The sequence below is a fragment of the Anopheles nili genome (assembly GCF_943737925.1).
Source record: "Anopheles nili chromosome X unlocalized genomic scaffold, idAnoNiliSN_F5_01 X_unloc_51, whole genome shotgun sequence".
NCBI lineage: Eukaryota > Metazoa > Arthropoda > Insecta > Diptera > Culicidae > Anopheles > Anopheles nili.
The window spans coordinates 7,501-16,713 of NW_026525513.1; positions in this window are offsets into that span (position 1 = coordinate 7,501).

The window sequence follows — 9,213 nt, forward strand, 5'->3', positions numbered from 1 at the left end:
GGAAGAAAACCCCTGGCAGTATGCAATATATGGGAAAACACGAAATACTCTCGGATGGAGGTGTCTGAGAAGTTTGGCGTATATGGACGAAAGTTAGCCACGGTGGTGTTCTAACATCACTACTTGGGACGCAAAAGCGTCGGACGCATGGTTTCGAGGCAATGTGCGAAAAACGGGCCAAAATGGTGCACGAACAAAGGGGCACGCGCTATATCTGGCAGAAGGAGAACTCTGCGAGGTGTTGTGTGTATGGACGAAAAGTAGGCATTACGGAGTTGAGCAAACGCGCCAAAGACCGGGAATCGATATCTCCAACCGGTTGGTCGGTAGAGCGATTCCCAACACCCCATAGACACCGCAATGGGTGAAAATCGGCTAAGTCCCAGAAATGGGTTTTCACCCAAAAACAGGGTGATGGAGACATTGCACGGAGTTGGCGTATATGAACGAAAGTTAGCCACGGTGGTGTTCTAACATCGGTGCTTGGGACGCAAAACCGTCGAACGCATGGTTTCGAGGCAATGTGCGAAAAACGGGCCAAAATGGTGCACGAACAAAGGGGCACGCGCTATATCTGGCAGAAGGAGAACTCTGCGAGGTGTTGTGTGTATGGACGAAAAGTAGGCATTACGATGTTGAGCAAACGCGCCGAAGACCGCAACTCGATATCTCCAACCGGCTGGTCGGTAGAGCGATTCCCAACACCCCATAGACACCGCAATGGGTGAAAATCGGCTAAGTCCCAGAAATGGGTTTTCACCCAAAAACAGGGTGATGGAGACATTGTACGGAATTGGCGTATATGGACGAAACTTAGCCACGGTGGTGTTCTAACATCACTACTTGGGACACAAAAGCGTCGGACGCATGGTTTCGAGGCAATGTGCGAAAAACGGGCCAAAACGGTGCACGAACAAAGGGGCACGCGCTATATCTGGCAGAAGGAGAACTCTGCGAGGTGTTGTGTGTATGGACGAAAAGTAGGCATTACGGAGTTGAGCAAACGCGCCAAAGACCGGGAATCGATATCTCCAACCGGCTGGTCGGTAGAGCGATTCCCAACACCCCATAGACACCGCAATGGGTGAAAATCGGCTAAGTCCCAATATGTACCTTCAGAGGGGCATATCTCGAAAACTACTCGTCAGATCGGGGCCAAATTCACAGAGAAGACACATGTCGAGGAGTTGTTTCGGATGAGCGATAGTGGTTTTTGGGGGAAAATGTACCCCTAAACCTTGTACAGAGAGGACCCCTTCCGTAGAGCAAAATCCTGAAGGTCGGGGTTGCGCACAAGTAGACCCCCTTCCGTAGAGCAAAATCCTGAAGGTCGGGGTCGCGCAAGGGTCGACATGGGTCGAGGTGGACTATCATGCGAAACCACTTTTTTCGGTCCCTACGGTGCCCCTAGATGATGAAAAGTACAATCCGAGGTTGATTACGAACACTTTTGTGCACCCCCTTCCGTAGAGCAAAATCCTGAAGGTCGGGGTTGCGCACAAGTAGACCCCCTTCCGTAGAGCAAAATCCTGAAGGTCGGGGTCGCGCAAGGGTCGACATGGGTCGAGGTGGACTATCATGCGAAACCACTTTTTTCGGTCCCTACGGTGCCCCTAGATGATGAAAAGTACAATCCGAGGTTGATTACGAACACTTTTGTGCACCCCCTTCCGTAGAGCAAAATCCTGAAGGTCGGGGTCGCGCAAGGGTCGACATGGGTCGAGGTGGACTATCATGCGAAACCACTTTTTTCGGTCCCTACGGTGCCCCTAGATGATGAAAAGTACAATCCGAGGTTGATTACGAACACTTTTGTGCACCCCCTTCCGTAGAGCAAAATCCTGAAGGTCGGGGTCGCGCAAGGGTCGACATGGGTCGAGGTGGACTATCATGCGAAACCACTTTTTTCGGTCCCTACGGTGCCCCTAGATGATGAAAAGTACAATCCGAGGTTGATTACGAACACTTTTGTGCACCCCCTTCCGTAGAGCAAAATCCTGAAGGTCGGGGTCGCGCAAGGGTCGACATGGGTCGAGGTGGACTATCATGCGAAACCACTTTTTTCGGTCCCTACGGTGCCCCTAGATGATGAAAAGTACAATCCGAGGTTGATTACGAACACTTTTGTGCACCCCCTTCCGTAGAGCAAAATCCTGAAGGTCGGGGTCGCGCAAGGGTAGACCCCTTCCGTAGAGCAAAATCCTGAAGGTCGGGGTCGCGCAAGGGTCGACATGGGTCGAGGTGGACTATCATGCGAAACCACTTTTTTCGGTCCCTACGGTGCCCCTAGATGATGAAAAGTACAATCCGAGGTTGATTACGAACACTTTTGTGCACCCCCTTCCGTAGAGCAAAATCCTGAAGGTCGGGGTCGCGCAAGGGTCGACATGGGTCGAGGTGGACTATCATGCGAAACCACTTTTTTCGGTCCCTACGGTGCCCCTAGATGATGAAAAGTACAATCCGAGGTTGATTACGAACACTTTTGTGCACCCCCTTCCGTAGAGCAAAATCCTGAAGGTCGGGGTTGCGCACAAGTCGACCCCCTTCCGTAGAGCAAAATCCTGAAGGTCGGGGTCGCGCAAGGGTCGACATGGGTCGAGGTGGACTATCATGCGAAACCACTTTTTTCGGTCCCTACGGTGCCCCTAGATGATGAAAAGTACAATCCGAGGTTGATTACGAACACTTTTGTGCACCCCCTTCCGTAGAGCAAAATCCTGAAGGTCGGGGTTGCGCACAAGTAGACCCCCTTCCGTAGAGCAAAATCCTGAAGGTCGGGGTCGCGCAAGGGTCGACATGGGTCGAGGTGGACTATCATGCGAAACCACTTTTTTCGGTCCCTACGGTGCCCCTAGATGATGAAAAGTACAATCCGAGGTTGATTACGAACACTTTTGTGCACCCCCAAAAATGGCCAAAATCCTGAAGGTCGGGTTCTCGGGGCGGTCGAGGCCCTCTGACGTGCACGAAAAACCGGTACCCACGCCGAGCTTCAGAATTTGGTCTCCAGAGACTAAGTCCCAACCGAAACTGGTAACCCACAAAAGTGTACCAAGGAGTGGTCGGATCGAGTTACAGTGTTCGAGAGTATTGACGAGGATGGTTATACGCAACTTTTTGCTAAAGGTGTCCAAGACCGTCAGACCCTTACTTACGGAGATATAAGACACGTGCGTGGTTGCTCGTGCCGAGCTTCAGAAATGTTGCTCCAGAGACTAAGTCCGAGAAAACCTTCGGACCCCAAAAACTCCCAGAAGGAGTCGTCGGATCGTTTCGCGATGTTCTAGTGAAATGTTTAGCTCGACGGAATGCAACTTTTACCTAAAGGGGTCCAAGACCGTCAGACGCTTAGGTACGGAGATACGGGCATGGGTCGGTTTTCCCCATACAAAATACCCCATGGAAAACTGCAAAACCCCAAAACAGGTCGAAGGAGTGGTCGGATCGTTTCGTGGTGTTCTAGTGAAATGTTCCATTCGATAGGGCGCAACTTTTTGCTAAAGGTGTCCAAGACCGTCAGACCCTTACTTACGGAGATATAAGACACGTGCGGGGTTGCTCGTGCCGAGCTTCAGAAATGTTGCTCCAGAGACTAAGTCCCAGAAAACCTTCGGACCCCAAAAACTCCCAGAAGGAGTCGTCGGATCGTTTCGCGATGTTCTAGTGAAATGTTCAGCTCGACGGAATGCAACTTTTACCTAAAGGGGTCCAAGACCGTCAGACGCTTAGGTACGGAGATACGGGCATGGGTCGGTTTTCCCCATACAAAATACCCCATGGAAAACCCCAAAACAGGTCGAAGGAGTGGTCGGATCGTTTCGTGGTGTTCTAGTGAAATGTTCCATTCGATAGGGCGCAACTTTTTGCTAAAGGTGTCCAAGACCGTCAGACCCTTACTTACGGAGATATAAGACACGTGCGTGGTTGCTCGTGCCGAGCTTCAGAAATGTTGCTCCAGAGACTAAGTCCCAGAAAACCTTCCGACCCCAAAAACTCCCAGAAGGAGGCCTCGGATCGTTTCGCGATGTTCTAGTGAAATGTTCAGCTCGACGGAATGCAACTTTTACCTAAAGGGGTCCAAGACCGTCAGATGCTTAGGTACGGAGATACGGGCATGGGTCGGTTTTCCCCATACAAAATACCCCATGGAAAACTGCAAAACCCCAAAACAGGTCGAAGGAGTGGTCGGATCGTTTCGTGGTGTTCTAGTGAAATGTTCCATTCGATAGGGCGCAACTTTTTGCTAAAGGTGTCCAAGACCGTCAGACCCTTACTTACGGAGATATAAGACACGTGCGTGGTTGCTCGTGCCGAGCTTCAGAAATGTTGCTCCAGAGACTAAGTCCCAGAAAACCTTCGGACCCCAAAAACTCCCAGAAGGAGTCGTCGGATCGTTTCGCGATGTTCTAATGAAATGTTGAGCTCGACGGAATGCAACTTTTACCTAAAGGGGTCCAAGACCGTCAGACGCTTAGGTACGGAGATACGGGCATGGGTCGGTTTTCCCCATACAAAATACCCCATGGAAAACTGCAAAACCCCAAAACAGGTCGAAGGAGTGGTCGGATCGTTTCGTGGTGTTCTAGTGAAATGTTCCATTCGATAGGGCGCAACTTTTTGCTAAAGGTGTCCAAGACCGTCAGACCCTTACTTACGGAGATATAAGACACGTGCGTGGTTGCTCGTGCCGAGCTTCAGAAATGTTGCTCCAGAGACTAAGTCCCAGAAAACCTTCCGACCCCAAAAACTCCCAGAAGGAGTCGTCGGATCGTTTCGCGATGTTCTAGTGAAATGTTCAGCTCGACGGAATGCAACTTTTACCTAAAGGGGTCCAAGACCGTCAGACGCTTAGGTACGGAGATACGGGCATGGGTCGGTTTTCCCCATACAAAATACCCCATGGAAAACTGCAAAACCCCAAAACAGGTCGAAGGAGTGGTCGGATCGTTTCGTGGTGTTCTAGTGAAATGTTCCATTCGATAGGGCGCAACTTTTTGCTAAAGGTGTCCAAGACCGTCAGACCCTTACTTACGGAGATATAAGACACGTGCGTGGTTGCTCGTGCCGAGCTTCAGAAATGTTGCTCCAGAGACTAAGTCCCAGAAAACCTTCCGACCCCAAAAACTCCCAGAAGGAGTCGTCGGATCGTTTCGCGATGTTCTAGTGAAATGTTCAGCTCGACGGAATGCAACTTTTACCTAAAGGGGTCCAAGACCGTCAGACGCTTAGGTACGGAGATACGGGCATGGGTCGGTTTTCCCCATACAAAATACCCCATGGAAAACTGCAAAACCCCAAAACAGGTCGAAGGAGTGGTCGGATCGTTTCGTGGTGTTCTAGTGAAATGTTCCATTCAATAGGGCGCAACTTTTTGCTAAAGGTGTCCAAGACCGTCAGACCCTTACTTACGGAGATATAAGACACGTGCGTGGTTGCTCGTGCCGAGCTTCAGAAATGTTGCTCCAGAGACTAAGTCCCAGAAAACCTTCCGACCCCAAAAACTCCCAGAAGGAGGCGTCGGATCGTTTCGCGATGTTCTAGTGAAATGTTCAGCTCGACGGAATGCAACTTTTACCTAAAGGGGTCCAAGACCGTCAGACGCTTAGGTACGGAGATACGGGCATGGGTCGGTTTTCCCCATACAAAATACCCCATGGAAAACTGCAAAACCCAAAAACAGGTCGAAGGAGTGGTCGGATCGTTTCGTGGTGTTCTACTGACTTTTTAGGCTTACCGAGACACAACTTTCCGCTGAAGGGTGCAAAACTGTCAGACTCATAGTTTCGGAGATACAAGCATGGGTCATGTTTGCTCGTGCCGAGCTTCAGAATTTTCCTTGGCCAAAAAGCCCTAGAATTTGACATTTCACTATTATAGGGAGGTATGGTTGTACTGAGTCGTCATAGAAAGTTTAGCCTCCTCATGTAAACTGACGATTCGATATCAGGGAGGTCGGGAGTTGTCGAAAAGAGACCCTAGGACCTAATACTAGACCCATGTAGGGGCAAGGTGTTTCGGCTCGTGGGTGACGGTTGTATGAAATTTGGGTGACGGCAACTACGACTGGTTTTGGTACCGGGAAGGTGTGTCCTGGTGTCCGGAGGCGTTTTAACGGTAGCTGGGCGGTCGGAACGGTGACCTAGGGTGGTTTTGGGGTAAATCACCTACCTCCACCGATGGTCAACCAGAGGCTAGTGGTACTTGGAAAACACCCTGGGAAGGTTTCCCAGGGCTCGGAGTAGCAGTAACAAGGGATGCCGCTGTCTCTAGGTCGCGGAACCACTGTGCTTGCCTGCAACACAGTCCTAGGGAGAGCGGCCGAAAGGTTCCGCACGGTGACTTGCACCCACCGGGAAAGGGGTCAAGTAGCCAAGAGGTGTCCAACCAAGGGTTAGTGGTACATGGAAAACACCCTGGGAAGGTGTCCCAGGGCTCTGAGTAGAGTGACTTGCACCCACCGGGAAAGGGGTCAAGTAGCCAAGAGGTGTCCAACCAAGGGTTAGTGGTACATGGAAAACACCCTGGGAAGGTGTCCCAGGGCTCGGAGTAGAGTGACTTGCACCCACCGGGAAAGGGTGTCCTAGTGGGTGGTGTGCTTGTGCCTCAGACATGGGGTGCATGTGCGCTACTGGCTGGGGTGCACCATAGCTACCCGAATGGAGCGATAGAGAGGAGGTGAGCTTTAGCGGGTCAAGTCCATTGGGCTTGATCCGCGAAAAGCACCAAGTCCCGAAAGTCGAAGCCCGAGTTGCTATGGTGTGCGAAAAGCTGCATTTAATGTTGAAAAAAAGTACAAGTCCCAAAACTTGACTTCCCGAAAAATTTCAACTTGTTGCCTAGCACCAGGCGTACACACGGAGGAGATTGTTGCGAGACGAACACGCTGTTGGAAGACAACCGAATGCACGCGGGATTGCTCACGGAGCAAGCGCAAGCACGCGAAACAGCTTGCACGGGTGATGGACCACATTGGACGAGTGACGGTTACCGGTTACCAGTGGGTTAGCCATGTTGTAACGGGCTAAGAGGCCTGTTAAGCCAGAGTGTACGGAGTTCAGATGGCTAGGTGCGCACGCAGGCATCGAGGTTTTGATGGTTTGCGCAGAGTTGTAGCACGGCAGAGAGCGCGCCGGAGCAGTTTCAGTCCAATCGGACGATGCGCGGGTGTTTTACAGAACATTGAAAGTTGTATGGAAGAAAACCCCTGGAAGTATGCAATATATGGGAAAACACGAAATACTCTCGGATGGAGGTGTCTGAGAAGTTTGGCGTATATGGACGAAAGTTAGCCACGGTGGTGTTCTAACATCGGTACCTGGGACGCAAAAGCGTCGAACGCATGGTTTCGAAGCGATGTGCGAAAAACGGGCCAAAATGGTGCACGAACAAAGGGGCACGCGCTATATCTGGCAGAAGGAGAACTCTGCGAGGTGTTGTGTGTATGGACGAAAAGTAGGCATTATAGAGTTGAGCAAACGCGCCGAAGACCGCAACTCGATATCTCCAACCGGCTGGTCGGTAGAGCGATTCCCAACACCCCATAGACACCGCAATGGGTGAAAATCGGCTAAGTCCCAGAAATGGGTTTTCACCCAAAAACAGGGTGATGGAGACATTGCACGGAGTTGGCGTATATGGACGAAAGTTAGCCACGGTGGTGTTCTAACATCGGTGCTTGGGACGCAAAACCGTCGAACGCATGGTTTCGAGGCAATGTGCGAAAAACGGGCCAAAACGGTGCACGAACAAAGGGGCACGCGCTATATCTGGCAGAAGGAGAACTCTGCGAGGTGTTGTGTGTATGGACGAAAAGTAGGCATTACGGAGTTGAGCAAACGCGCCGAAGACCGCAACTCGATATCTCCAACCGGCTGGTCGGTAGAGCGATTCCCAACACCCCATAGACACCGCAATGGGTGAAAATCGGCTAAGTCCCAGAAATGGGTTTTCACCCAAAAACAGGGTGATGGAGACATTGCACGGAGTTGGCGTATATGGACGAAAGTTAGCCACGGTGGTGTTCTAACATCGGTGCTTGGGACGCAAAACCGTCGAACGCATGGTTTCGAGGCAATGTGCGAAAAACGGGCAAAATGGTGCACGAACAAAGGGGCACGCGCTATATCTGGCAGAAGGAGAACTCTGCGAGGTGTTGTGTGTATGGACGAAAAGTAGGCATTACAGAGTTGAGCAAACGCGCCGAAGACCGCATCTCGATATTTCCAACCGGCTGGTCGGTAGAGCGATTCCCAACACCCCATAGACACCGCAATGGGTGAAATTCGGCTAAGTCCCAATATGTACCTTCAGAGGGGCATATCTCGAAAACTACTCGTCAGATCGAGGCCAAATTCACAGAGAAGACACATGTCGAGGAGTTGTTTCGGTTGAGCGATAGTGGTTTTTGGGTGAATATGTACCCCTAAACCTTGTACAGAGAGGACCCCTTCCGTAGAGCAAAATCCTGAAGGTCGGGGTCGCGCAAGGGTCGACATGGGTCGAGGTGGACTATCATGCGAAACCACTTTTTTCGGTCCCTACGGTGCCCCTAGATGATGAAAAGTACAATCCGAGGTTGATTACGAACACTTTTGTGCACCCCCTTCCGTAGAGCAAAATCCTGAAGGTCGGGGTTGCGCACAAGTCGACCCCCTTCCGTAGAGCAAAATCCTGAAGGTCGGGGTCGCACAAGGGTCGACATGGGTCGAGGTGGACTATCATGCGAAACCACTTTTTTCGGTCCCTACGGTGCCCCTAGATGATGAAAAGTACAATCCGAGGTTGATTACGAACACTTTTGTGCACCCCCTTCCGTAGAGCAAAATCCTGAAGGTCGGGGTCGCGCAAGGGTCGACATGGGTCGAGGTGGACTATCATGCGAAACCACTTTTTTCGGTCCCTACGGTGCCCCTAGATGATGAAAAGTACAATCCGAGGTTGATTACGAACACTTTTGTGCACCCCCTTCCGTAGAGCAAAATCCTGAAGGTCGGGGTCGCACAAGTGTGCACCCCCTTCCGTAGAGCAAAATCCTGAAGGTCGGGGTCGCGCAAGGGTCGACATGGGTCGAGGTGGACTATCATGCGAAACCACTTTTTTCGGTCCCTACAGTGCCCCTAGATGATGAAAAGTACAATCCGAGGTTGATTACGAACACTTTTGTGCACCCCCTTCCGTAGAGCAAAATCCTGAAGGTCGGGGTTGCGCACA